Source organism: Panthera tigris (assembly GCF_018350195.1).
Source record: "Panthera tigris isolate Pti1 chromosome A3 unlocalized genomic scaffold, P.tigris_Pti1_mat1.1 chrA3_random_Un_scaffold_61, whole genome shotgun sequence".
Taxonomy (NCBI): domain Eukaryota; kingdom Metazoa; phylum Chordata; class Mammalia; order Carnivora; family Felidae; genus Panthera; species Panthera tigris.
In genome coordinates, this window is record NW_024962147.1 from 35,070 (window position 1) to 45,610 (window position 10,541).

Consider the following 10,541-nt stretch of genomic DNA (forward strand, 5'->3'; position numbering starts at 1 on the left):
TCTTGCTTCTTGAGATAAAGGCCTGAGTTGCAATGTATTTTCCTCTGGAGGACTGCCTTTGCTGCATCTAAGGGGTTTGGACTGTCATTTTCATTTTCATTTGCTACCATGGATTTTTTAAAAATTTTCCTTTAATTTCCTGGCTGACCCATTCATTCTTTAATAGGATTTTCTTTAAACTCGATGTATTTGAGGGATTTCCAATTTTTTTCTTGGGGTTGATTTCAAGTTTTATAGTGTGATCTGAAAATATGCATGATATGATCTCAGTTTTTTTGTTCCAGTTGAGGGCTGATTTGTGATGCAAGATGGGATCTATTCTGTATAATTCCATGTGCACTCAAAAAGAATGTGTATTCTGTTGCTTTAGGATGAAGTGGTCTGAATATATCTGTCAAGTCCCTCTGTCCCAATGTCCCTCTGTCCCTCTGTCCCTTATTCAGATTCACTGTTTTTTTATTGATTATCTCTTAGATGATCTGTCCATTGTTGCAAATGGAGTATTAAAGTCTCCTATAATTATGGTATTATCATCAACAAGTTTGCTTGTTTTTGATTAATTGATCTATATATTTTGGTTCATATATATGTTGGGGGCATAAATACCTACAATTGTTATCTCTTCTTGATGGATAGACCCCTTAATTATGATATAATGCCCTTATTCATCTCTTGTTACAGTGTGTTTTAATATCTAGTTTGATATAAGTATGGCTACTCTGGCTTTTTTTAGTAGCAGTTAAGCTTAAAAGTTTATTACACTTTATAAAATGCTGATGAATGTTCACATGAATAAAAGACCTCATGGTGTCAAATAAGGAAATTACAACTCTGGCTTTCTTTTGATGTCCATTAGCATTACAGATTATTCTCCATCCCCTCATTCTAAATCTGCAAGTGTCCTCTGGTCTAAATAGAGTCTCAGGTGGGTAGCATATAGATGGATCTTGTCTTTTACCCATTCTCATATCCTGTGTCTTTTGACTGGGGCAGTTAGTCCATTTACATTCAGATATGTATTGGAAGACATGAATTACTGTGTAAGCTGTAGATTTCATTTGTGTGGTATTGTTTCTGGTCCTTTGTATGTTTGCTGCTTTCCACTCGTCGAGTTCCCCCTTAGAATTTCTTGCAGGGCTGGTGTAGTGATCACTATCTCCTTTAGCTTTTGTTTGTCTGGGAGGGTCTTTATCTATTCTTCTATTCTGAATAACAGGCTTATTGGGTAAAGAATTCTTGGCTGCAGGGGCGCTGGGTGGCGCAGTCGGTTAAGCGTCCGACTTCAGCCAGGTCACGATCTCGCGGTCCGTGAGTTCGAGCCCTCAGGCTCTGGGCTGATGGCTCGGAGCCTGGAGCCTGTTTCCGATTCTGTGTCTCCCTCTCTCTCTGCCCCGTTCATGCTCTGTCTCTCTCTGTCCCAAAAATAAATAAAAAACGTTGAGAATTCTTGGCTGCATATTTTTCCTATTCATTACATTGAATATTTCCTGCCACTCCCTTCTGGCCTGCCAAGTTTCAGTGGGCAGGTCTGCTACTAACCTTATGTGTCTATCCTTGCAGGTTAAGGACTGTTTGTCCCTAGCTGCTTTCAGAATTTTCTCTTTGTCCTTGTGTTTTGCTAGTTTCACTATGATATATCTTGGTGTTAAGTTGTTTTTGTTGATTGTACAGGGAGTTCTCTGTGCCTCTTGGACTTTGATGCCTGTTTCCTTCCCTACATTAAGGAAGTTCTCAGGTATAATTTTTTCAAATAAACCTTCTAAGTCTTCCCTCATTATTTGGCTATTTCCTTTTCCTATTTTGTTTTCAGCTCTATTATTTTCCATCATTTTAACTTCTATTGCACCTACTCTATCCTCTACTTCTTCAGTCTTCACTGTCACTGTATCTAGTTTAGTTTCCATCTCACTTATAGTATTTTTGAAATCATCCTAACTAGTTCTTAGGTCTTTGATCTCTGCAGCAAGGATTTCTCTGGTGTCTTCTATGCTTTTCTTCAAGCCAAGCTAGTAATCTTTTGACTGTTTTTCTAAATTATGGCTCACATATATTGCTTTTATCCGCTTTGAGTAAATCCTTGGCTGTGATTTCTGCTTGACATATGGCAGGGGCAGAAAGGAAGAATGCCTTTGTCCTTGTTACTTTGGCTAGGTTTCTGTGTTTTAAGTGTTTTGAAAGCTTATCTTTCCTGCACCTGAGAATACTACTATATTTAAAAGGGGTCATACACTTCTAGGGCCTGGCACTTCAGGAAGTGTTTCTGGTGTATGCTGTGTGCATTCTGTTGCATTTAGCGGTTCTTACCCTTTTATCAGTCCTCTGTAGAGTTCCTCCTTGTTTGCAGAGGTGGAGTGTTTGCACCTTTAACTAGGTCTGCTTTGATTTGTTTGTTGAGTAACCTTAGGGGGAAAAAGGAGGGGGGAAGGCTGATCCCATAAAAAGGGAAAAGGAACGGAAACAAACAAACAAAAAACAGAAAAAATTAAGAGGTTGGTTCCAAGCAAAAAGAAAGTAAAAACGAGAAAAAGGCAGAAGGGAAAAGAAGGAAAAGGAAAAGAATAAAAAAACAGATTTTAAAAAGATAAAAGGAAATGCCAGAAAATAAGCCAGAAACTATGCGCCTAATTCCAAATCAAGAGGAAGAAGAAGGAGGAGGAGTAGGAGAAGGAGAAGAAGGAGAAGGGAAGAAGAAGAAGTAAGAGAGAAAAAGAAAGAAAGAAAGAAAGAAAGAAGAAAAAGAGTTGTTTGTTCATGCCTGGCTGTTGGTGGCTGTGCAGGTCCGGAGGAGAGGCCAGCTGTTTTGGGTCAGTGTCAGTCTTGCCCAAGTAAATAAGCAGTTGCAGGCATGGAGGGGCAGGGTTTGGTGTAAGCAGATCTTGCCTCACTGTGTTGGTGTGTGAGGGGGATAATGGGGAATATTGCCACCCCATTCTCTAGTCCTTTGACTTGGGATCTCATCCCCCACTGAATATTCAATGTGGTAGCCCTCACTGAATACAAGGGAAGTCAGCTTGCCCTGCACTGAAACTGTCTTCTGTATTTTTTCTTTGTTGTGCAGCTGATTCAAAACCCAAAGTCTTGAAACCAGCATTGCTTGGATCCACTCCCCTCCTCCAGAGTAAAGACTCTCCACCTTGCTGATAAAAGCCTTTGGCTGGCAACTGCAGGGTCTTTTGTCCATGGGAGGCAGTAAACCCTCTTCCAAAAGTATTCCAGGAAAGGGACTGTTCTCTCCCAGGGCACCTCAAGATTTCTACACCACAATATGCACTCTGGGACCAGCTGTCTCCTCTCCAGGAACATAAACCACGCCTCCACTCTGAAGAAAGTCAAGTACTTCCAAAACCTCAGTTTGGGCTACAGAAACTGTTTGCAAAAAAAGAACTGGGACACACAGTACTCTCACTCCCCAGTCTTTGGTCCAGAGAGGTTTTTCTCTTGTGCTAACTCAATGCTGCACTTTCTCATCTACTCTCTTTCTCTCCCTTTTGTCTCTCCACAGAAAGGATCCCTCCCCTCTGCATCTCTGCTGTTTTCTCTCCCCCAATTCACATCCACACACCTTGAATTAGCCAAACTGTGTCCTTCTAACTGTGGAGATCCTTCTGCCACTCCACAGATCTATTTCCTGGCTGTTCCAAGTTATCTGACGTTAATACAGCTGTGTTTGAGGATTGAGAACACCCAGAGTCCCGTTACTTCTCCACCATTAACTCTTCCCAGTTTTTCTATTTTAAATTTTGTTTCACCACTTGAAGAAAGCCCTCCCACCTGGGTTGAACTTTAGGAAGCTGCTATTTGGTATTGTCATTATTATGTTTACTTTTTAAGGGCAGACAGAACTCACTTTACATCAAATATTTCTGAAGAATTAAGGCTAAAATCTTGCATTAAATACCCAGTTGGAATTCTGTCTACTTACCTCATGAGCAAAGTATGGTCACTTAACAAGAAGCAGAAGTGAGTCTTCAAACATGAAACCATGCTTGTAGCCCCGCCCCTGCCAGGCTGGGTGGAGGATACCCCAGTCCACACTCCATCTGTACATCCACCCGGAGAGTGAAAGAAATGAGGCTCCCACTGGCTTTGTTTCAGAAGGCATCTTGACTAGGCTCCAGACCCACGGGGTCATGCAGATTCTGGACACACAGCTCTCTGGGAAAAGCCCTGGTTCACAGCATTCACCAATGCCCATGGTATAATCTTCCCTGCTGTGGCCCCCATGGGGACACTGAGCACAGATTTGATTCAGTCTGACCTCAGTCAACTTGGCATGTCTCCCACCAAGAATATGGCCAGGTAGGGAGACGATAGCCAGGACTCCCAATAGTACTTGTTTCCAAACACACATGCAGGCCTCCGGGCTGAGGTTTGCCAATACAAGATTTAAAATATCGCATTAAACTATTATTCAGCTTGATGACTAAGTCTTTGGTGCTCCATTAGATATTGTGCCTGAGGTAGGTAGACTTCACTTGTCCCACCCTTCTCCCACTCCAGCAGCTGCAGGCCTCCCACCTGCAGGCATCACTACAAACATCAGGGCTGGGCCAGCTGTGAGGGTACCAGGAACTCTGGGGCCACATATCCCCCAAGCTCCTCTCAAGCAGAGGTCTGTGCACCCACTGAGTATGGCCACATGGCCACTTCCTCCTGATGACTGCTCCTCCCATAATATATGAGGGGGCAGGAGAATGGACCCTCACCCCAGGCCCTGCCCCTGCTGGACCTGGCTTCCAGAGTGGGAAGATGCCCCTCACCTTTCCCCCAACCATGAGCAAGAGGTATGAACTCACTATACAGCACATCTGCACATGGGAGAAGGCAGTGGGGATGGGAAGGAGAGGGAGGGCAGCCAGTGGTGGCATGGGCTAAAGAAAAGGGCAAGAACTTTTGGGTGGGAGGACCACACCACAGACCCCACCCTGTACCACCATCTATGGAACTGCTGGCCTATTGTTAACCCCTGTGCACCAACCCCATCCCTCATTTCTGCTCAGGGAAAGGGTTAGAGCTAGTTGGGCAGAGAGCATTGCACATATTTCACCCCTCAACAAACATTGTCTTCTTTCCTCTCTCTTCTGCATGCATGGAGGAGGCAGTATCTTACTCCCAAGGATATCTCTGAGATACATTGTATCTCTGGGGTACAACCCTCGGCCATTTCCTCTTTCTCCTATAGAGTGTTCCAATGACTGTATTTGCGTGTATTGAAAGTCATTAACCAGTCTTGAACCAGGGTAGTTTTAAGCCATTAACTATAGGTGTTTATACAAAGAAACTTGTTATTTCATTTTTTTTTAATATTAGAGATTTTACTGAGTGCATGGCTGTTTCAGGCAAAGCACCTGTACAGTCCCTAGTGATTATTCAGAGGATTGAAGCACACTTCTTATTGGATGAATCTAAGAAGCTAACTCAAATTGCCTCAGCCACAATGGTGTTTGTGGCAATTAAGTGCATAGCCATTTGATAATAAAGAAACATTAAACAAAATACCCAAATAGATGCAAATTAAACACCAAATTAAAGATGTATTAAGCACATTGTAGTTAGGCAGTTAAATATAAGTCCCTTCCGTAGCATTCATAAAAACAAGTTTAAGAACACTTGTACTTATATGTAATGAAAAGGAATTTGAAATCCTCATTTAGAACACAGCTATTTCAGGTAGTTCAGTACATGGGCCTTCCCTAGTTCTTATACAGATGGATGAAGGCAAACTTCTTACTGGATATTTATGAGAAGCTAATTCACAAATGCTTTAAGAAAAGCATTTTTGGGGTGGCTGGGTGGCTCAGTCGTCTGAGCGACCAACTTCGGCTCAGGTCATGATCTCACAGTTTGTGAGTTCGAGCCCCGTGTCGGGCTCTGTGCTGACAGCTCAGAGCCTGGAGCCTGCTTCTGATTCCGTGTCTCCCTCTCTCTCTGCCCCTCCCCTGCTCATGTTCTGTCTCTGTCTCAGAAATAAACAGTAAAACAAAATTTTAAAAAAAGAAGACAAAGAAAAGCAATTTTTCTGGGAACAAAGAACATGGACATTCCCTCGTGCAAATTCGAGGGTTTCAACAAAATTTCCTACTATATATACACTTAATGCTGTGTGAAGAATGCATTATCACACTGTACTTTTAGGCACCTAAAGCTAGGCCATTTCCTAATACTTCTACACATGGGTTTAAGAATACTTTTGACTACATATCCCCAAGAAGCTTTCAAAACCCTTTAGGAACAAAGGGTAGTTATCAGCAGTAAAGCTTAAGTGTTTACTTTACACAGAGAAGTTGTGGGGAAAGTGTTACTATATGTTTATGAGGGACAAGAATATCACTTGAACCACATCTTCTTTATCCATTCATCAGTTGGGCATTTAGGCTCTTTCCATAATTTGGCTATTGTTGAAAGTGCTGCTAAAAACAATGGAATACTACTTGGCAATGAGAAAAAATGAAATATTGCCATTTGCAGCAGTATGGATGGAACTGGAGGGTATTATTCTACGTGAAATAAGTCAGTCAGAGAAAGACAGATACCATATGTTTTCTTTCATATGTGGATCTTGAGAAACTTAACAGAAGACCATGGGGGAGGGGAAGGGGAAGGAGAAAAAAGTTACAGAGAGGGAGGGAGGCAAACCATAAGAGACTTTTAAATACAGAGAACAGGGTTGATGGGGGGCGGGAGAGAGGGGCAAAATGGATGATGGGCATTGGGGAGGGCACTTGTTGGGATGAGCACTGGGTGTTGTATGGAAGTCAGTTTGACAATACATTATATTTTTTAAAAAAGAGTGTCACTTGAAGCACAGTGATTCTTTAGGCACTTCAGCACAGGACCTTTCTCTATGGCTAATATAGAATTTTTTTAAAATTTTTTATTTAAATTCCAGTTAGTTAACATACAGTGTAATATGAATTTCAGGGGTATAATTCAATAATTCCACCTTTCCATACAATACCCAGTACACATTACAAAGTGCACTCTTTATATCTATTTGTATCTATATCTATATCTGTTCCATTTTAGCTATTGTTCATCATGCAGCTAAAAACATCGTATCTCTTCAAGTTGTTATTTTTGTAAACTTTGGGTAAATATCTAGAAGTGCAATTGCTGGATAATAGGATAGTTCTTTTTAAAGGGCGATTTTCAAAGTAATTAGTTTATTTGAGAAAGAAGTGGGGAGGGGCAGAGAGAGAGAGGAAGAGAGACTCTCAGGCAAGATCCACAATGTCAGTGCAGCGCCCAAAGAGGGCTCAATCCCATGACCCTGAGATCCTGACTTGAGTGGATAGCAAGAGTCAGATGCATAACTGATTGAGACACCCAGGTGCACTAGGGTAGTCCTATTTTTAACAGTTTATGAAACTTCTTACTGTGTTCCAGAGTCATTGTACCAGTTTGCATTCCCACCAACAGTGTCAGAGGGTTTCCCTTTCTCCACATCCTTGTCAACACCTGTTGTTTCTTGTGTTGTTAATTTTAGTCCTTCTAACAGAAGTGAGGTGGTATCTCATTGCAGTTTGGATATGTATTTCCCTGATGAGGAGTGATGTTGATCAAATTTTCACGTATTTCACAGGGGAAATACTCACCTTGTGTGTTCCCCTGTGTGCTCCTTTCTCTGTCACCCTTTTCCCCAATGCAGGCTACATCTCCTCTGCAGCACCCTTTATCTGTTTCTCCCCCAAACCACCTCTCTGCACTTCCTACCTTCGTTGATGTGGCTTCTTCTCTCCATGTAGTTGCGGACTTTGTTCCGTCAGTCTTCAGGTTGATTTCTTGAGTATTAGAATGATGTGCTAGCTATCAAGCTATCTCATATCAAGGGATGAGATACACTTCTGCCATATTAGCTCTCCCAACACACACTAATAAAGAATGTTTCAACAACCTTCCTATGAGATGAATGTGAAAGACACTTGAAAAGTGTAGTTTCAGACATTTAATCACAAGGTGTGTGCGGTGTCTTGGTATGAGTCAGGAGGTACATGTGTGGTATGTTTGGTATATGTTTGGAATGGTTGTAGTTGAGAACATTTGTCTGTTCTGCATTTATGGTATGTGTTGTGTATATGTGGTTTGTGTCTGTGTATGGCATTTGTATGGCATGTGTGGTGTGTGTATGGGGTGTTAGTGGTTTACAGGTGCTGTAAGTGTCTTTTTGTGTTCTGTAAGTGTGGTGTATATGTTGTGATTGTGGTATTCGTGTCCACGTGTAATGTAGATTTCTGCATGGCACATGTGTTGTGTCATTGGTGCATGTATGGTTTTGTGGTGTGGCATATGGGAGTTTGTGTAATATAATTGTGATGTGTGTGGTGCGTGTATGGTATGTATGTGCTATATACGTGGAGTGTGTTTGTGTGTTACATGTTTGGGATTGTGTGTGTGTTATATGTATATTATGTGTAGTAAATTGTGGAAGATATTTGTGTGGTGTATGTGTGGTTTATGTATGATGTGGTTGTGTGTGATAATCTTGTGTTACGTGATGTATGTGTTTGTACAAAGTGTGGGCTGTGTTCAGAATAGGTGTGGTGTAGGGGTGTGTATTGTGTCATGTTTGTATCTATATATGCAGTGTGTGTGGTATATGTAGTATATGTGCAAAGGAAGTGGCATGTGTCTTCTGTATATGTGGTGTAAGCTTGGGGTGGGTAGTGTATATGTGAAGTGTGTTTCTGTGGTATGTGTGTGGTGGTTTCTCTGATAATTGGAAAATAGCTCGAAAGGGGCCCACCTACTAAAGCAGATAAAAGAACACTTTGGGTCCCATGACCAGCACCGAATTATGCAACGAGGGAAACAGGAGATGGCCATGACATTTCCAGGGTCAGAAGAGAGTTGCAGAAGGGGATTCAGTGACAAAACTTAAGCCTGGGACACACAATTATCTGTCACCTTCCCACAAATGCTAAGGGTATCCCACACCCTAACAGTACCTGACACTCATCCTTCCAGGGAGATCCCTTAAATGGTGACATTTCAGGCCCCAGCACCTCCAAAGACCTAACCATAACCCTACCCCAGGCTTTTTCCTCAGGGGTCCCACCCCTTATGTCTGAAGGAAGAACACATTTGGGGCCATGACCAGCGCAGGTTAATCCTGAGGGAACAAATAATGGCCATGACATTTCCAAGGAGGGATGGAGTTGCACCAAGGGGAAAGTGAGGCCTTGCCCACACCCTACCACACGCCTTCAACTCAACCCTCTGGGGAGATCACTGCACGGCTGCAGTCTTAGCATCTGGCACTTCCCAGGACCTAACCCTAACCGTAGGCAGGCCTTTGGCCCTAAGGGGGCCTACCATAGAGGTCTGAGAAAAGAATGGATTTGGGGCCAATGGCCAATATGGACTCTTTCAGGGTAGAAGCCAGAATGTCACCATAACATTTCCATGGCTGGGATGGAGTTGCAGGAGGGGATTGTAGGACCTAACCTAACCCTGGCCCACCCAATCTTCTGGCTTCTGAATCCAACTCTAAGCCTGATCCACACCCGACCATGCACCCTCAACTCAGCCCTCCTCTGAGATCACTGTACTGTGGGTGGTTCTGCCCTTGGCACTTCCTGGTTGCCAAATCTAAGCCTAGCCATGGCTCTGGCTCGAACAGGGCCCACCTCCTAGGTCTGAGATTTAAAAAAAGACTAAGGATCAATGCAAGGCATCAAACTGTTTAGCAAAAAACTCAGGAGTTCACCATAATATTTCCAGGGCCTGAATGGAAGATAAGAAGGAGACCTAGTGTCAAATCTAAACCTGGGATACAAAATCGGGCGTCCACTGCAACCAAACCCTATGCCTGTCTTGCATCCTAAAAGTTGCCCTCAACTCACCCTTCCAAGGAGGTCATCGGAATGATGTTCATTCAGCCCCTGAAATATCCTGGAACCTAACCCTAACCCCTAGCCAAGGCTCGTTCCCTTTGGGGGGCCAATTCTTAGGTCCGAGAACAGAACGGATTTGCAGCCCATAACTGATGCAGGATTCTTCACCATGGAACTTGGAAAGTGGCCATGCTATTTCTAAAGCAGGAATGGAGCTGCACAAAGAAGATCCTGAGACCAAACCTAAGCTTGGCTCCCCCCTATAGGCCGGCCCTTGAATCCAAAGACTAAGCCTGACCCACATCCAAAACTCCGCCCTCAACTCTGCCTTCTGGTAGCCCATATGCTGCCTGGGTTCAGACCTGTCACATCCTAGGACCTAACAGGGACCCAGGACCTAACCATGATATTTTCACGGCCTGCATGGAGCTTCAGAATGGGATCTGAAGCCAAAATATAAATGGGGAGCACACAATCAGGCATCCACTGCACCAAAACCTTATATCTGTTCTGCACCCTAACAGGCATCCTCAACACAACCCTCCAGGGATGTCAATGTACTGGTGTTGGTTTAGCCGCTGACATCTCCTGGGACATAACCTTCACCCTAGCCAAGGCCCTTTCCCTGTGGAGGCCCAATTCCTAGGTCTGAGAACAGAACAGATTTGGAGCCCCTATCTGGGGCAGAATTATTCAGCATGGAACTTG